The sequence below is a fragment of the Parasteatoda tepidariorum genome, chromosome 12 (genome assembly GCF_982258835.1).
Source record: "Parasteatoda tepidariorum strain Cologne lab strain chromosome 12, Ptep-v5.0, whole genome shotgun sequence".
In the NCBI taxonomy this organism is placed as follows: domain Eukaryota; kingdom Metazoa; phylum Arthropoda; class Arachnida; order Araneae; family Theridiidae; genus Parasteatoda; species Parasteatoda tepidariorum.
The window spans coordinates 11811614-11831733 of record NC_141766.1 but is presented as its reverse complement, the minus strand read 5'-3'; the positions used below and the strand labels follow the sequence as shown (position 1 = coordinate 11831733).

Below are 20120 nucleotides of genomic sequence, written 5' to 3'. Positions count from 1 at the left end.
AGATATAAAAATGCATTTCTGACTTGAAAAATTTAAAAGAAAATATTTAAATTTTTATCTTTATTTAGGTGATCCAAGTTAATTTTTCTGTTCATTTTCCACAAAAATTTGGTTTTTATTATGATTTTTCTAGAGTGCAATGAAAATCAATAAAAAAGAGTTTTTTTTCTATTTTTGATTCGACAGTTTTAATATCATAACACAAACATTTTTAAAAAGTTTTTTTTTATTAGTATTATTTTATTAGTATTATTTTATTAGTATATAGTTTTTTTCATTAATTAGAGAATAATACGTTTCTTGTTCCTGCATTGCAATGACATGGTTCATTTTGATGACAAAAGTTTACTTTAAAATCTACTATTATTTTTATTAAAGAGCTTTTAATATAATTTTTTTTAATAAAAAAGCAGATTAAATGCAACAATTAAAAAATTTTCCATAAACAAAAATCGTTTTTCCTTCTTTGTTTAAAAGTACTTTAATTTTCGCTGCACAAAATATTCATTTTAACAGTAAAAACTGTTTAGACGATGAGAAACTTTTTTATAAAATTTTTTGTGTTTAAATATACTTTAATTTTTTTTTATTTTAATGCTAATATATATTAGTTTTAAGAAAAATTTTTAAAAGAAAGTCGAAAAATTATAACAATAGTTTAAAAAAAATTAATGATAAAAGTTATATTAGCATTTAAGTTTGGGAAAAAAACAACAATAAGAAATACATAAACATACATTTCTATAAAAAATGGAATATTTATCTATAATAACAATATCAATTTCCTGCGAGAACTGACATTAAAAATTAACGCATCTTTGTACCTCTTATAATTTTACTATGATTATAAAATAACAATAGGCATTTTTAACTAAATTAATAATTTTTACATCAACAAAAATAATTAAAAGTTCAAACTATGAAAAAACTTACCTAGTCGCAGAGTTTTCTAACAGATATCAGTGCAAGCAACAAGCAGTTAAAGAACACCGACATACGACCAGAAAACAAAATCAAAACTCTCAAAACTCGCGCGAATAACTACAAGAAGAAAAAAATATACAAAAGTTAAAAAGCAGCGTTTGTTGTGAAGAGATTCGTCGTGCTTCCGGTTCTCTAAAGTGAAGTGCACTTCCACAAAAAAAGAAAAGATAGGAAAACGAGAAAAGACGGGAAGGTGCGTGTGCAGTTCATCCGTAGAAGTGCGTTTGGGAGAAAAGAACCCCAAGAGCACGGATGGAGATTTCATTGATGCGGGGAGGCGACGGTTGGAAGATGGGATCCTGCAGTCACGTGATTAGGAGCCGTCCGATACGCAGAGCAAGCTGCAAAGTTTTGGGCCATCCTCATTCGCTGTTGGCCCACAACTTACTTACCCTGTAATAAATGGAGCACTGATTTCTTCGAACGTTCACATGAAGGGAACTACCTGGAGGATTTTGTTTTCAGAGAAGTAGTACAAGGAGATTAGCCAATAAACCAATATTTTGCTCATTTTTTTAACTTAAGTAGCTTAGCTTTTGTTTTCTTCACTTTCAAAGTTGGTGTTTCGGTACATTCTTTTCTCTCTAAGGAAATGGTTTTCGTTCTATTGCTTATTTATGCAATGAATTGTTTTTTTCTTTTTCTTTTTTTTAATAAATTTTAAGAAAAAAAAAGTTTTTTGATTTTCCATAGTTTAAAATATATAAATTGAAAAAAGAATATGCACAACAGGATTTCATTATAAATTTAGTTGAAATATAAAGATTGAGGCCCTTGCGCATTTTTCCCAAATTTTTCTACGTTAACGAAATTTTATTAAGATTGCAATGTAATTTTATTTTTTCTATAAATTTCTCAATTTTGTGTTTTGGAAATAAGTAGCAATTTTTTATTTAATAAAACATAAGGGCTCTAAGTTGCGCAATATTGAATGAATAATAAATAATTATAAATTATTTATTTGAGGATAAAGTAAAGAAATACTGGAATAATGAAACAATACAACAAATACATTTTTAACAGAAGGGAAACTTTGAAAGATATCTTCTAGCAAAAGTGTTAGTTTGACGTAAAAAAAATTTTTTACTCATTTTATTTTTCCAGAATTTCTGAAAACAATGGAATTCATTTTTGAGAGGCAATTAGTAGTCTTAATTTTCATAATATTTTTTGGATTATAATTTCCACTTTTTAACACGTTTTAACAAATAAAAAAGTAGTGGCAGACGCTTGACATTTTCAATAATTTTTTGTAAAGAGGAATAAAACAAAAGCATGAAAAGCGCAAAATATCAGTTAAGAAAACTATGTATCATTCAGGTTAAAAGTTTTCTGGAATTGAAAAAAAACAGCGCAAAATCATAATCTTACCACAATTTTATTTTTTTCATTCTCCTTTTTTTCAACTTATAATTGATCAAAAAAAGGCTTTCAATTGATTGGAAAATAACATTTTATTTTGAAGTATAGAAAACCAGTTTGATTTCTCTAGCATGGAGTTCCTGAAACTTTTTAATTTTTAAAATTCTCATAAAAAATTAAGCTATTAGAAGTTTAATGTTAGGGGTTCATACTAAAGTGTAAGCGGGAAAAAAATAAAAATGTTATTAAAATCTTTTTTTTTGTTAGTACGGAGTTTCTTAACTTCCATATGTATGGTACAGATGTGTTTACATTCCCTTCTGTTGCTTTGATTTTAAATAATACAACTTATAACTTGAGAAACATTGTTAGATATTTTATGAGATATAAAATTAAATAAAAAGGTCTTCTAATTGACCAGTTTAATTAATTGACTAACACAACAAGTATCATTAAAATGTGAAATGGTAGATTTTGACCTTCGAAATGAATAAGGATCAAAAACAACGAAACGAAAAAAAAATCCCAAATAGTTGTTCTAGATATACTGCAGATATTTTTAGCATACAAAAGCGAGAGTAATAGCAAAGAATAATAGCAAATATATGCATAAAATATTCCTTTCTATTTGTAAAGGTAAACATAATTCACTTCTACTCTAAATATTCTCTTAAACTGTATTTTAAACTCCTTCTTTTTCAACCTGATTAATTTTTTGTTCGCATTATTTTCTGAAAGCAGTTCGAAAGAATCTTTTTCTAGCTTTCTTTTCTTATTCTTTTAAGATACACTTTTTTTTTCCTGATTCATATAAAAAAACTATACACATACCATTTTTCTTACTGTTTGAAACACATGGAGTCATTTAAGCAAAAATCTTAAATAAGAATCTTTGTCAGTTTCGTATCATATTTTAAAAAAATAGTAAAAAATTATTTTAATTACATCATCTTAGAGAAAGGTTTTTTGTTTTAGGCAAGGGCTAAGTCATTTATTGATTAATTTTCTATTTATAACAATAATTGAATTTTGTTTTGAATAATTGAAGATAAAATAAGATAAGATATGACCAAGATAAAGATTTGAAAAAAATTTCCACATTTACCAAATTTTATCCCACATTACAAAATCATATTCCTCGTTCATTTTACCAAAATTATTATTAAAGGGCTTCGGTTAAAATTGCGAAGCTTTTCAATGTTCCCATAGGGACAAAAACAAGTTAAATTTTACCATATTCTGGCAATTTATACCACACTTTTTTCTCAGGGTGCAATGCGCATACAACTAATAGAAAAATAAACATACATTAAATAAAATAAATAAACATTATTAAATAGAACAAAATTTAAACATGTATGATATTTATTCCTACAATGAAATAATTTGAACCCAAAAATTCGATTTGACCCAAAAATTGAACAAAATAATATTTTATATTAGATGCATGCCTTTAATGAATTTCGATAATAAAAAAAACTATTCAACTATAACTACAACTTCTTTCTCACTATCAACAAATATTTTTTTTAGAAATACAGCATATGCCATTTTTTTACCCATGTCTAGTTACTAATTAGCATTAAACCCACATTTAATGTCAACTATCCACTTTTCACGGCATTGAAATACAGCTTCAGACAATAATTCATTCAAAGGTCTAATACTTAAATGGTGACGGCGGTCATTTCATAATTAATAGCAAAGTTACCGTAAATGTAACGTTTATTTAACCTGCAATCAACGTGTGACAGTCAAATTAGTAATATGATTAATACTCTAAGGTGAACAATCCGAACATATGCTTGTGATAGAAATTAGGAAATGAAATTTAATATGTCGCGAAATTACATCGATATGTTGCTACGTGCAAAGAGAAAAACTTGAATTCTGAAAAGAGTATAAAATAATAAGTGATTGTTTATTCCTGCTATTTTCTTTAATGTATGTGCATTTTATTTGACTGATATAACTGACAAGACAACTGAATTTTTCAAGTTAATCAGAAAATAGTTTAACATTCCAAATCCTATTATTTTGTGTGTGTTGGGATTATTGGATCTTGATAGAAATTAAAAAATCAAGCCAAAAAAAAATTAAGTTGCAGTGCTGACTAGAAATTTCTTAAAACTTGAATAAAATCTAATAAAATATATGGCTAAAAGTTTGTTTTAATTTTCTGTGGGCTAAAAATATACATTAAATCCCAACAACGTAACTAAAATGAATAAAAAAAACAAATAAATATTTTATTTCATCTGTCTCAAACTTTATTCTAGACGAAAATTTTCAGAAGTAATTTTGTTGAAAGTTCTGGTAAGACACCACCGGTTTTTAGGCTTTTTAAAACTATTCCTCTACACTTTTATATTCCCTGAAAATTTAGTAACACTGTATCAAGCAAAAATCTACTGTCTGGAATCTGAAGAGAATATATAATTCGATAATTATCCCTTAAAATGTAATTTCAAATGTTTACATGCACTCTCAAGAGAAAAGCATATATTTTTATGCGAAAGAGAACTGAAAGCTTAGAGCTTTTGTACTAAACATGTAATCACTTTTATAGCATAATATTAAAAAATAATATTATGACTTTTTTCGATAGATTTCTCTGGGGAATAAATTTTTTGTTGCAGTTATACAAATGCTAGATAAAGATAAGATAAAGATAAGATAAAGATAAGATAAAGATAAGATAAAGATAAGATAAAGATAAGATAAAGATAAGATAAAGATAAGATAAAGATAAGATAAAGATAAGATAAAGATAAGATAAAGATAAGATAAAGATAAGATAAAGATAAGATAAAGATAAGATAAAGATAAGATAAAGATAAGATAAAGATAAGATAAAGATAAGATAAAGATAAGATAAAGATAAGATAAAGATAAGATAAAGATAAGATAAAGATAAGATAAAGTAATTCGAGTGGGAGGATTTCAAATCTGAAATTAGTCTTGATTGGTTTGATTCGTTTGCTAAAAAATAAGTCGTATATTTAAAATTTGATTTCTCAGGAACTATTCGACTAATTTTGTATTTTGGTAAGTAAAATTATATTCTTTAAAATGATTTAAAAAATTGCATGCCTTACAATTTAAAATTTTTTCTACCTTTATTAAATAAAATTTAAAAAAATAATAAATATTTACTGAAAGTTATTTTTTGCATGGAATTATCTTTGGATAAGCTAATTTTATAACTGCATGCAAAAAATTTTCAATTCGCTTAAAAAATTCTCGAGATATAACGGAGTACGCAGAAAGGAAAATTAGCATTAGGGGATCTAAACTTTCGATCGCTCTCCTGACTAAATTATTGGAACAATATTTACCAGATTGCGACTATCCCCGATATTTTTGAGGTCAAAAATTCAAATATGTTTATTCAGAGAAAGTACGTTTTCGTGTGTGATTTCTTAACTAAAATATCTGCACTAAGATCATCCCCTCGAACCATTAAGACAGAGTCCTTGAACATGAAGATTAAATGATTAAATCGGAAGTTATTCAGAAAGGTCCGTTTTTTTGCACACTGTTCAAGTCTGAAAACGTTATATATAACTGATGGTACCGTAAATGTAGCTACAAACTTCTATAGAAATTAGAACACATTATCAAGATTGAAAGTAAATAGGAACTCATACCTGAAAATGTCGTCGTACGTATTATCTGTCGTATTATCTGTTCAGAAGCACTTGACAAAGCAGTTCATAATAGGGAACCACGACTAGCGGCGTATGATGATATTTTCTGGCTTGGATTTCTATGCAATTTTTATCCCGATAATTTGCTTTAACACTTCTAAAATTTTTCGCTACATTTATGCGATCCTCAAGTATATATAGCGTTTTCAAGCTTGTGCATTTTGACAAAAAAAATAGCTAAAAACGTCATTTAAAAATTTGAGCTTAAAGAGAGAAAACTATTGCAGATTTGAAACCAACAATATGAAATTATTTAAGATCTGTTAAAAAATCTCCTGCATCAGAAAAGAAAGAGAGTTGTTTCCCTCTGTTATCTACTCTGACATTTTACCCTAACTTTGCTCACCAATAAATATTTCAGACAAAATTATGAGATTAGTTCCAAACTTCATACATTCTATCCATTAAAAAATAGTATTAGTTAAAAAAAATTAAAAAATCGAGATATTCTTTTTTTAATTAAACTATAAGCAAAGCGGCATGAAAATTTCTTAGTTTCTCATGATTTACAAAAACAACCATATCACCTAGGCAGAAAAAAATTACTTACTAATTGAAAATCTAATTGGCAGTTTTTTATTTAATGTAACTAAAAAAACACAATTGTACATTTAATGAATATGAAATACTCCTCTTTTCAAATCTTTTCTATTTTTAATTTAGAATAAAACAAAATAATTTCTAAAAAAAAGGTATGTCAATATGACTAAACAAACTTATCAATAAAAAAAATTTAAAAACATATTTCATAAAGCATTTCAAGTAACATTTTTATTAATTAAATATAAAATTGCATTGCTTGTGATAAATTGAATTTTTAATGATGTTTACTCTAACTTCCTCTTTAAATTAAAAGAAACTTTTAAATCCGTTTTTCTTCATAAAAAATTTGTTTTTATTTTAAACACATAATTCCATTGGCTTGTAATAAACTAAATTTTTAACAGTTGAAGGATTTTTTAAAAAAAAGCAAATTATTTAAATTTTAAAATTCAAATGAAAGAAAAGCTAAAAAATAACTAACTATTGTGTCATGAAATTGCTTTTAAAGCGTCAAGTTTTAACAAACATTTGTTTACGAGATGCTACATCAGATACAGTTTAAACAATTGATTAATATTTATATTTTTATATTTAAACTGTCTAGCAATGGCAAAACACATAAGAAAATGCTATATTTTTTTACTTTCATTTATCTGACATAAAGGACAAAAGGAACTGCTGTGACACTATTATACAGTAGTGAAAAATAACATTTTTACAAGTCTTTTCTTAAATCATATTGAATCTGTATTTAAAAAAATAATATTATCGCAATTTATTTACTTTTTATCAAGTCATGGCTGTAGGGTGAAAAAAAAATCTTGTGAAATTACCGTACCGTATGATGATGGCATTTTTGCTTTAAAAAATTAAACCCTTATATGCGGTATTCAAGCCATTATTTATTAATTTTCTCCGTTCATATGGTAACGATTTGTCAGTTTTCAAAATTACAGTTCTTATTACCACACATTTAACGGAAAAAAAATCTGAAGAATAAATTTAACAAAATAAATAGTTTTTATGCCATCCTCTAAGGTATCATGATTTTTTTTCCAAATGCCCACCTGGGAAATGACCTTTCGTCATACAGGTATTTGAAGGACAGATTTGTTGGCCACTCTTTCATGGGCACCATATTAAGTGGACCAACGTTGCTCCCGCAGTAAGGACAGATAGTACAGAAAATGTAAGAACACTCATGCTTTACCCGGTATAGGTATCATGATAAAATTACCAAATTTTACTCCACTTACCAAATTTTACCATGAAATTTATCACAGATTATAAAACCTTATTTATTGTTTATAAATCATTACCAGAACACTTTTATGAAAATTATCAAGTTTTTTGGTGTTCCCGTAGCATTCCAGAAACATGGTAAATTTTAACTTATTTTGATAGTTTGGGCCATGCTTTTTTTCTCAGGGCATGACACAAAAGTATGTTTAAACATGAAATAAAATAAAAGCCTTAATTTTCACTTTCAAATCTCAGTATCAGGTTGACAGTAAATACATAAATATAGCTCAAAATAAATGCTTTTATTTTAAGTTGAAGATTTATTTCTAAAACTGTATTTTATTTTAATATATTATGGAATGTTTTATTATCAAGTAAAATTATTTGTCTCTCATTTCAGTAAATCTTTATATTTTGAAAAGATTTTTTTTTGAATGAAATATGTGAAAACTTTTTGATTTGTTTTGAGTTCTAAAAATTCAAACATAACTGTCATGTGAATTCTTATGAATAATCTAAAATCTAGGTCAAAATTCTACAGGGTTTCTTACTCAATTTTTTGTTCTCAAATTCTAAAACTTTGAATCTCCATTTCTTATTATAGACTTGTCTCAATTTTGAAAGATTTTTTTAAACATATTTTTAAAGCTAGTGTTCTTTACATGTAAAATACTTTTCGAAAAATATATTCTTAAGTTGTAAAGTGCATGAAAATGGAAAAATATACCTTAATTACTTATTACAAGAAATATGGAGGAAAATTTTTGTTTTCTTTTATACAAACCTAAGCAAATATTTTATATGCTTCAAATTATATGGATTTGTGTAATTCCATCAAACCTTTACAATCATTGTTTAAAACCCTTCAGCATAATAAAAGCTATGCATGATGTTCCTTATTGACTGCTCTTAATGTATGTTTTAAAGCTCATTCTCAAAAATCAAATCAAAAAAATATACAAATAATGGTTATAAACTAATATTTAAGCAAAAAATGATCAAAAATGGTATCGATATCTGTCAAATAGATAGCAAGAAAGAGAATAGAAAAGCATCAAACCATGTCTGATTGTCAAATGATATTTCAAGGTGGTTCGAACATTCAACTTCATGACAATTGAACAGAATTTGTTGTTTTCCGTCCTGCCTTACACAGTAGTGATTCATATTTTGTTTTTATTAGTTATAACCTTTATTTATGACCCATAATGTACTTACTTTGTTGACTTACTTTTGACAGGGTTCATAAATTATGTAAAAAGGTTGATCTTACTGAACACCTTGTTTATTTAACGGTAAATATGAACGTTTAATACTCTATAACTTTACACAAGTGGTAACTAGCATGGGTTTTCCTATTATTCTATTATTAATATTCTTAGAAAAATCAACTCTTCGTTGAACCATAATATCGGTTCTTTCAACAATAATATGGCACAAATTTGCGAAAACCTTAAAAAAATGCTGAATTAGACCCTTTTTTAATCCTAAGTGAGCCGTTGTATAGTACAATAAAATTTTAGGCAGCTTAATTTGCAACATGAAATGTAATAGTTAAACACCTTGTCAAGCTTGGAAAAAATTCTCACTATTTTTCAAATCTCTAAATTTCTAAAAGTATAGAAGACGTCGAAAAATTTTTATTTCGGCTAGAAAAAATGTTTAAAATCAACATATCTTTTATTATATATAATCTACTTAACACAATATTAATATAAATACTATATAAATAAATATACAAAATACTAATATAAGTTTAATCAGAAGTTTAATCATTGAAGCAGAGTGATATGTCCTATGCAGAGTATGCCGAAATGTCCGCCTTTAGTATATATTTTTAGAAACCTAGTTAAAATTGTGTCAAAATTTATAAACATTAAAATTTGTATTTGAAATGAGAAAAAAAAGCGTGATAGAAATTTAACGAATTTCTACCGAGAAAAGTGAAATTGAAAACATCAAACCACTTTCACTGCTACAGGAAACAGAGTAATTAAAAGGCAATTGCTAATAACACCTCCGATTTTTTTACACAAGTTAACTAGTGGTCATGTTTTTCCATCCCACTTTTCTCACTAGTGATTCGAAAAATTTCGATTGCCATTTTATTTCTTGCTTGCTTAAATACTAATTTACGAACTCTAATGTCTATCGCACTTTTTTCTCTTCCCTTTTTGATAAGGTTTCTAAAAATATTTATTACGAGGGATGATTACAGAACTCAATAAATATTTTATTATTCGACTAAATATTTTATTTTTCGAGGATTTTTAAAATTATAATCTAATGTTTCGAAAGTTTGCTGAATTTTTATAGCGTTTAGAAAATCCTATTCTTCTTCTTAATTATCTATATACTTTAACTTAATTGCTCGCACTATACTTGCACTAAATTTCAATGGTGACGATTTGGTATTAATCGTTAGTATATTTCTAAAAGTAATAGTAAAAAAAGATTATTCAAGAAGGAAGAATTGAATAAACTTCTGACCAACACGGGCTTTCAATATTGTCAGAGCATCCTTCTAAGTTAGCCATCTAAGTTGATCTTTATTATCATGATCCGAATTTATCCCGCACAAAAAATAAGATTAACACTTTTATAATCTGATCACCTTGTCAAAAATGAGTCAAACCTTTCAAGTAGGGTTACTGATTATTATTCTAAATCCCGCATAAGTTGTCCAGAAATAAAAATCATAAAGTTTCCTTTAGTATTGCGTTGTATATTAAAATTTCACTGAATTAATGAAATCGCATTATGAGTTTATGAATTGAGTTGACTTTTTAATGAGTTGACCAGTATCTATATTTGAAACTATTAAGGACTTTTAAAGGAAATAGATTTGTAAGTATAAATAAAATATAAAATGATGAAATGTAGAGTACGCAAAATAAAAAACGGATCACCCTGAATAACTTTTGATTTCATGATCGGATCTTCACGTTTTAGAACTCAATCTTAAAGGTTGAAATGAGTGACCTCAAATATGCTAATTAATGAGTGCAGACGATATTAAAGTTATTAAATCAGACACAAAAACGTACTTTTACAGAATAAATATAAATTTTTTTCGATGGATTTGGATTTTTGACTGTCAAAATATAGAAGGTAGCTGCAATCTGGAAAATATGGTTCCAATAGTTAAATTAGGAGAGTGGTCAAAAATTTGGACCCCTTAGTGTTAATTTTACTTTTTACGTATTTTGCCATATATCGCGAACGTTTTGAGCAAAACAAATTTGCACGAAGTTATAAAATTTGTTTATTCAAAGATAATTCCATGCAAAATGTAACTTTTAATAAATATTTATTATTTTTAATTATTATGTTTAATAATAGTCGGAAAATTTTGAATTGTGAAGTATGTATTATTTTATATTATTTTAAAGAATTCAATTATTAATGGCGAAATGGTAAATTTGAGCGAAATCGGCTAAATAGTTTCTGGCAAATCGAATTTGAAAAATTAGATTTTTCAAAATTTGTTTCCTCGGGAACTCTTCGACAAATTTCGCTCAAATTTTCTATTTCACATGTAATATTAATTTTAATAGCATATAATATTAATTCTGTAATATTATAAATCTTTTTAACTCTGTAATCATGTAATATTACAATTTCACTTGCAATACTAATTTAATAATCTTAATTTCATAAATGCAAAGTGTTAACAAATTTAATTCTGTAAAAGAACTGTCATGATATCTTAAATAATAAAGTTTTATTAACAAAAAGTAATTACAGTGATGCATTGTATATAAAGAAGATAAATTTCCTTTCCAATTAGGGTTTGAGACTTTCAAACAAATTTAATAATACAACTTTCTATTTTTGTCGAAATGTCCAGTTTCCATTATTTCTCGCTTTATCATTTCCTAGCAAAATATTTAATTATTAAAAGTTTAAAAGTTGAGATTTTAATTATTCAGGAATTGAGGGGATATTAAATTCAAAAGTCGATACATAATAGCATTCAACGATGATCTAGAAGATTAATAACAGGGCTCATTATTGTTTCATAGATATTTCTGGAATCGTAATCTTTTGAATTCCATTGTTTAAAAACATTCATATTGAAAACAAATTTTCTAAATAAAACATTTATTGTTGAAATACATTTTGTTTTTATTACCTCATTCAGAAACGAAAATTGACTTGCTAGCTTTATTAAAAAAGACAAAAAAATTAATTAAACACAGCTAGGTAATCTGTTTCAGCAAATAAACAGAACTCAGATTAAATGTTTCTAAAATTTGGAAAAACTACTAAAAAGAAATAAATATTATTAAACCTCATCATTTACTAAAAATAGGTTTATTGTTGAACTGTAAAATCTGCACCTTAAATCATACACTGCTATGATTTTCATTCTGAAATTACGGTCTATCCAGTCTATCTGATTAACCATGATTAGAAACATTTTTTGCAGCCGACTGGCCTGTGCAGGGTGGAGGGAACTGTCCTTACATCCGAAAGATTCTGCGTTTGAATCCCGGTCAAGGCATGGATGTTCTTTCCTTCTCTGTACTATCTGTCCTCACTGTGGGAGCGACGTTGGCCCAACTTATATGGTGCCCCTGAAAGAGAGGCCAACAAAATCGCCCTGCATATGCCTGAATTGAAGGATTTTAACACAGGTGGGCATTGGAGAAAAAAAATATTGTATTCAGCCGATCTGGTGGCCGAGTGGTTAGCGTGCCTGACTGCGGAACCGCTGGTCACGGGTTCGAATCCTGCTCAGGGCATGGATGTTTCTTTCTCTCTGTGTTCTATGTCCTTTCTCCTTTGTGTGTGATTATGTGAATGTGACCCGCCCTATAAACGGGTTTGTGGTTGTGTGACTTGGGCAACGCTGCTCCACCGCCGTGGCTTCGCCACAGGTGCCCACTGGGTAACGAGAAGAGAGTAGCAGATCTGGCATTTCTGTGGCCAATGGGACAACCCCCAAGTGCCCACCATTTAAGGAAAAAAAAATATTACCGTTACAGTTTTGAAACAAGAATGGTACAAAACCATGAATACAAAACTAAACGGTTTTACAACCATTAACAGCTACCATAGTTTCTAAACCATAATAATAAAACTTAAACTGACACCGGAGCTCTGTAGGTGTTGCGCCGTTTATGAGTGAATGTTCATTTTGTATTCTAATACTCAAGGTCACTGATTGGAAAAGTGTAAGGCACTGGAAACTCTTCGTGTATCAACAATATATCGTTGTATCAATATTGTGTATCAGCAATATATCGTATAAGAAATATCGTGGTATCAACACTGGGATTCGAACTCCTGTTCCACCGGTCATGAGATTGACCAATTAGCTCTATCGGCTATAGTATGTACCCAGCTACCCGGAACAAAATGGCTGCATAAGGTGAGTCAAGTTAGCGAGCATAGAATTCTGGTTGTTAAACTATATTAGGTAAAAACAATCAATAAGCGATTTTCTCTCACTCAACAGTTTGAATGGCATCTTTTTTTTTATGGTTTTTTGACTCTTTTAGATTTATATTATAAAATAACAATTAAATACTTTGATATTTAACCATTTTTGCCGAGAAAATTTTAACAGCGTAATATTGTGCATATTCGCTGCAAACTAATAAAGGTGTTGAATTAAAGAATGTTCCTGTTGAAATTAGAACTTAACATCAATTAATCAAGCTTCAGAATAATTTATTTGCATATTAATCGAATCCAATTTCGCACAATCTTCGGTTAAAACAAACTTAATCGATATTAATCCCTGTTCCTGTTAAAATTGGAACTCATTATCAATTAATCAAGTTTAAGAATAATTCATTCTTTATGTGAAAATTTTGTAACACTATTCATGATAAAACTGAGGGGCCATTCTACAATGCGAAAAACAAAAAAAGGACAACTCTGAATAACTTTTGATCTAATGATTAGATCTTCATGATTAATAACTCAATTTTAAAGGTTAAAGGGGGTGGCCTCAAATATGCTAAATAATTACTGTAGACGGTATTTTAAGTTAAGAAATCATGCACAAAAACGTACTTTCTCTGAATAAACATATTTTTTATGATGAATTCGGACTTTTGGTAAATATCTGGTAATCTGGTAAATATAGTTTCAATAATTTAGTCAGGAGAGCGATCGAAGGTTTACATCCCTTAATGCTAATATTACTTTTTGCGTATTTCGCAAAATCTCAAGAACTTTTTGAGCGAATTGAAAACATTTTGCACACAATTAAAAAAATCGTTTATCCAAGGACAATTCCAGTAAAATGTAACCTTTTGTAACTTTTTATTGTTTTATATAGTAACAGTCGAAAAAATTTTGAATCGTAAGTTACACAATTTTTTACATCATCTTAACGATTGTAATTTCAAAAAGTAAAATACAGCATTTGAGTGAAACTGGTTGAATAGTTCCTAAGAAATTGAATTTTGACAAAGTCGTATTTATTAAATGATGTAAAAAATTTTAAATATCAATATATCAAATGAATAATTGATGTAAATATTTACAAAAAGTTAAATTTTTTATGGAATGATTTTTGGATAAACAAGTTTTATAATTGTACGTAAAAATTAATTTTTCGATTCGCTTAAGAAGTTCTTGAGATATAAGAGATACGCAGAAAGTAAAATTACTATTAAAGGGTCCAAACTGTCGACCACACTCCTGACCAAACTATTAGGACCATATTTCCCAGATTGCGGTATTTTAGGGGTCAGAAATTCGAATCCGTCAAAAAAAAAAGTATACTATTTATTAAGTGAAAATACGTTTTGCATACCTCATCCTTACTGAGGAAGTGGAGTATTGTGCTCATCCTGTAGAAGAGAGGTCATCGATGCGAAGTGGAGTAAAGCGCTCATCCCATAACACTATAGTAAGGGCGGTCATCAACCCTAAAAGTGGTGTGTAGCGCTCATTTTTCCCTTACTGATTTCACTAAAAGTAAATATTTTAAATGGAAAAAAAACTATTATTGCAAGCTAATTTAATGTGTTTCAAGTAAATATATTTTTATCTCAAAAAAAAAACATTTAAGTTTTTGTAAAGGAGATTAATGTATTTGAAAGTAACTAAATGAAAATTTCTCAAAAAAGAAACCCAATTTCTATACGAGAATTTGATAGATCTTAATATAAAAAAAAAAAAAAAAAAATTTAAAAATGAATTCAATAAATCTCAATTATTTTAAGTTAGGGGAATAGATATATTTGTGATTATTTTCCTTCTCTTTTAATGAGTGAATTTCCTCTAGTGAAGATCTCAGGGTGGTGAGTTCGATTCTGGTAGATGACTTAACAACCGGTGTCACGTTAAATCGTAAGTGTATGAAAATCCTGTCAATAGTTGTGGTGTGAAAAGTTGAAGAGAGATGTAGCAGCTCAGGCGCTGTCCACGTTGTCTGGCCGAAATCAAAATTCCGTGGTATTCCTAACATTGCTGTTAAAAGATTGAGTCCGAATAATGGGCACATTCGCCAGGTCGTAATTCGGTAGTGTGTGGTGTGCATGTTAATACAAATATTCTTCCTCAAAAAAATCTTTTGTTACTGAATTTAATGTACTTGTTACAAAAAAGTAATGAACAATCAGACACTGTGAAAAAAAATTAGCAAACTCGTCAAAGAAGTGAAATTATGACAAATTTCGTATTACAGCATCGTATATCATTGGTGCCATATTGTAACCATATCACTTTTCTCCTAACTTTTGGCATAATTTAATAAGTGTCGATGATGGAAAATGAAGTATGATGTCGTTTTTCTGTTTCTGACTATGACGATATTAAAAGGTAAATTTAATTATTTAAAAAAACAAAAACAACTCGATGTATTGGGGCCGTGGTCTCCAACCTCCGGGTCGTGGAGCGGTAGCGATCTACCGGACATATAATACCGGGGCGGCTAAGGAACATTAAATTATTTCCATTTTATTTACTGTTCTGTATTTCCCTCCGGCTCCTGCGACTTTCTATGGACGAGAAGTTAAATAAGAGCTGCGATAAAACTTAATCTGAGATAAACTTAAAACTAAAATCTATCAATTAAGGTCGTACCCATACTGCGCATACAATTGTATTTTGTTTTAAAGACATGTTTAAAAGCAATTAAGTAAAAATTATTAAATGGAAACCATCTGAAACAATCAAAGTCAGCCCCACCTTCAGAGGGCCGCAATAAAATTATCAAACATAGACCGGTCAGTGGCGATAAAAAGGCTGAGGAAAATGCAAAATAAGTTGCAAAAATCATAAAATAAAGATACAATTCAAAAAGTGGCTACCAAACACAAATAATTGCCAAACGCTTTTAAAAAGCAAACTCAGCAGGAATAAGCTATTAATTATAATATTAATAATTAAGCAAATTTCCTATTTCAACATAGAATGAAGACGATGACATAGCATTTCCTTCCTGACTTAAAGCACATTTTTATTACTATACTCCGTTGTAAGTTAAGTAAAAATCGTTGCAGTATTGATTTTTGGTAATCATCCGCGCCTGTATATAGTTTATTTCGTTATTAAATTATACAAGTATGCTTACAAAACAATATAAAATCTTTTAAAAGTTAAGAAGAAATTTAATTCGTGCTATCTCTTACAATATATATTATAGAATTGCTTAAAAAAAATAAAAGGTTATAGTTTATATGTTTTACTAAAATCCTAGACTCATATTTCGATATATAAGGAAAACATTTGTTCTTGAAAAAGAAACAACTGTAGGTCATTGCAAGAACATAGGATTTGATAGGACCTATAAACATTGCGTGTTTTATGCTGGTATACCATTAACAAATCAAATGCGAGATAAAAAATTTTACATTTGTTTTGCTCTTGGAGAACATCGACTGCAAGAAATAATATGTATTATTCTTTCAGCAAATTCTTTAATTGCGAATATAAAAGCATGAATTTAGATATCATTTTTATTAATTCTTATTACTATTTAAATGATTATTCAGTAAATTTTGGTTTCCTTATTTATCAAAAACGAGGCTGTGCGAGCAAACAGAAGGCTGTGCAAAATCGTCTCAAAAGTTGGCGATGATATGATTTTCCGCTGGGAGCTTGACATCCATTTTTTTTTTAGATATTATAACCGCTTTTGAACAGCCGACCCAAATTTCGGGTTTACGACTGCTAACGTTCAACTCCGTAGCCTTGTAATTTCGAGCCCAATTCAGAACTCAAGGAAACTCTTGAATCATGTATTGGGAGAAATTTGCCTTGTTGGAGGACTTTTTAATGGAACTAACCCGCATTTGCGTTACATGGTGAGGAAGACCCCGAGAACCTCTCCCGGTTAACCTGATGGCAAAGGTACTCTAACCCATGATCTGTCTATCACTGATGATATTTTACGTCAGCACTGTGGTCGGTGCAATCTGGATGCGGAATTCGTATCAACCAGCCATCGCCGGAATTCGAACCTGGTTCACCTCATTGGAAGGTGAACATTCCATCCCCTGAACCACCACGGCTCCTTGACATACATTTTATTTTATTTTACAACCGTCGTTGAACAGCCGACCCAATTTTGGGGTTTACAACTACTAATGTTCAACTCCGCAGCCTTGTAATTTTGAACCCAATCCAGTAGACAAGGGAACTCCTGGATCTAGTATTGGGAGAAATTTGCCTTTGTGGAGGACTTTTCAGATGGAACTAACCCGCATTTGCGTTACATGGAGAGGAAGACCATGAGAACCTCCCACGGTTAGCCTCACGGCAAGGGGACTCTAACCCATGATCCGTCTACCACTGAGGATATTTCACGCCAGCATTGTGGTCGGTGCGGAGTTCTTATCGACCAGGCATCGCCGGGATCGAACCCCGGTTCACTTCATGGGAAGGCGAACGCTCTATCCCCTGAGCCATCGAGGCTAAATGCAAACTAACTCACTCCATAAGAATAATGTTTTTTTTTCTTAACTTTTAACTGAGTATAGGGATAATGACGCCACCTATGCTTCATTTTTATTTATTTTTTATTGATGTATTGACTTATTTATTTTTTTTATACTTGTTGAATACATTTTTGCATTTATACACTATTGAACTTTATATTCCAGTCGTCGATATTTTACTCATAGTCTTCAAAATTTATTATTTGTAATTTATTTTAATCAATTAGTTTTCTCTGCCCATACTTTAATACAAGCTTCGGTGAGGCCAAAGATTTTTTTCTCTATTTTATTATTCTTTCGACATCCATACCTTGTTTAAAGCACCATTTTCTTTCTTTATATAAACCCTTTGACACAGATGGGACTCCGGATGGGTTTCTTTTAAATGTCTTTTTCTGACGCTCTGATTACAAGCTAAAATATATTTTGGTACTTTTTTAAATGTAAAAAACAAACAGTCTAATAGTTACTAAAAAACTCTGTTAGATTATCGAAATTATATTTGTACTAAGAAAATCAAATTGATTTGCAATAAAAGCACCAACAAGCTATTTGTCATTTAACCACAAAACCTAACCAAATTTTATAATCAAATATTTTCCATTTTAGATAAAACATATTACTAAAAGTTTCACTTGAAAAGTACCTATGTTAAAAACTTATAGTTTTATATAGTAAACTTATATATTTCCATATAATTCCATATAATAAAACCAAACAAAAGGAAAACAAACTTAAAATAAAAACTTATAGTTCTATATAGTAAACCAAAAACAGAAAAAGTAACTTAACCTAAAAACTTTTAGTTCCATATAGTAAGCTTATATATTTCCATATAGTAAATCATATAGTAAACTTATAGTATATTTAAATTTATAACATACTTTGTGTAATGTGTAATGCCTTCAATATCCTTGGTTTACTTTCATTACAAAATCAGTTTTCGTTCTTCGAAAATTTTCACGACTAATAATTTTCACAAAGCCTCCATTAAGCAACTAATACAATCTCGTTAAAATTTTAATTACCACTGTAACAACGCTTAGAGAAGTGAAAGTGATTAATAGTTTCTTCATGCTGGCGTGCTAATTTAAATTTTATCGATTCTAACGATTTGTAGATATGTGGTTGATGTAGAGGATAGGAATTCTATCACAAAAATATTTGCTGCAGCTTTCTGCATAATATACGGAGAAAAGAAGTATGTTTAAAAGTACCTGAATATGGTAAAATTTACCATGCTCCTGGTTATGATTTTGGTAAAATTAACAAGAAAATGTGGTTTTATAATGTAAAATGAAATTTAATAAATGTGCTAATTTAATCATAATACTGTTGAACTTTTTTCAGTTTTGAACTTTTTACTAAATTTGTGGTAGTACGAACTATAATTTTGATGACCAGAATTTCTGGTAAACCGTTAGGGTATTAACGGAAAAATAAACGGATAATGAATGCATTAAATACCGGATAATTTGCTTTTATTTACCAGAATTGTGCTGTTTTTATTCCCAGAAATTCCATTACTATACAGTACGGTAATTTTGGTAGATTTTTTTCTCTGTGTAATGTTCAATAAATCCCAATAAAAATAATAATTTCTAATTACAATAATCGTAAATAATATCTCCTATTGTTCAAATGAAATCTAAGGTAACTTCCAATGATTGAGAAAGTTTAAACAGCACTCTGGTTCAATATGAAGAAATATTTCTTTTCAATTATTTAATGTACAGATAGATGCAATAGATATTTAATCATAGCTCTTCTATAAAATATCTCCGTTAGTTACGAATTTCAATATTAGATCTTACTTAGAATTAATTACTCCTCTCTTAATCAAAGAATCGAAATTCCAGATAATCAAAGTTATATTAAACATTGAATTAGGGATGCACTTTTGGAATGAAAGAAAATTCTCAGTTCATTTAAAAACAATGAAATCGAAAAGTCCATAAGACATCCGGATTGCTTCATTCTATTGATTTCTTCGAAATAAATATCTGAGATGGGTAATGATCCTTTTATTTATTCTTTCTGTGTATTTTCTTTTTTTTCAATTACGCAATTTTATTTTGCAAACAATTAAAAGATTGATTTTTTAATCATATGTATATAATAATGAAATTTTCAGTATTTGGAATCAGAGTTTTTACATTTTTCATTATATTAGAGGAAGTTTAGGTTTAGGAAAAATAATTAAGAGTCGCAAAATTTAGCTGCGTCACTTAGTAAATAGTTAACCCAGATATATGTCCTTGTACGAAATGAATATAAAGCCTGATTTGATATTTAGAAACTGTTTTTTCATTTTTCAGAAAATTATTAAGATATGAGCTGTTGTGTAATTGGAAAATCTTTTGTTAAATGTAAA

General features: G+C 28.7%; 1 protein-coding gene across 2 annotated transcripts in view; it reads right to left on the bottom strand.

Annotated features, from left to right (window-relative positions):
• LOC107437390 (transient-receptor-potential-like protein) overlaps positions 1 to 1204 on the bottom strand; it is a 279014-nt gene extending 277810 nt beyond the window's left edge. For both annotated transcript variants that reach the window (XM_087155809.1, XM_087155810.1), the window contains exon 1: positions 934 to 1204. The gene's annotated coding sequence lies outside the window, so the exon portion shown is untranslated. The remainder of the gene's footprint in view (positions 1 to 933) is intronic.
• Between the last annotated feature and the right edge of the window lie 18916 nt (positions 1205 to 20120).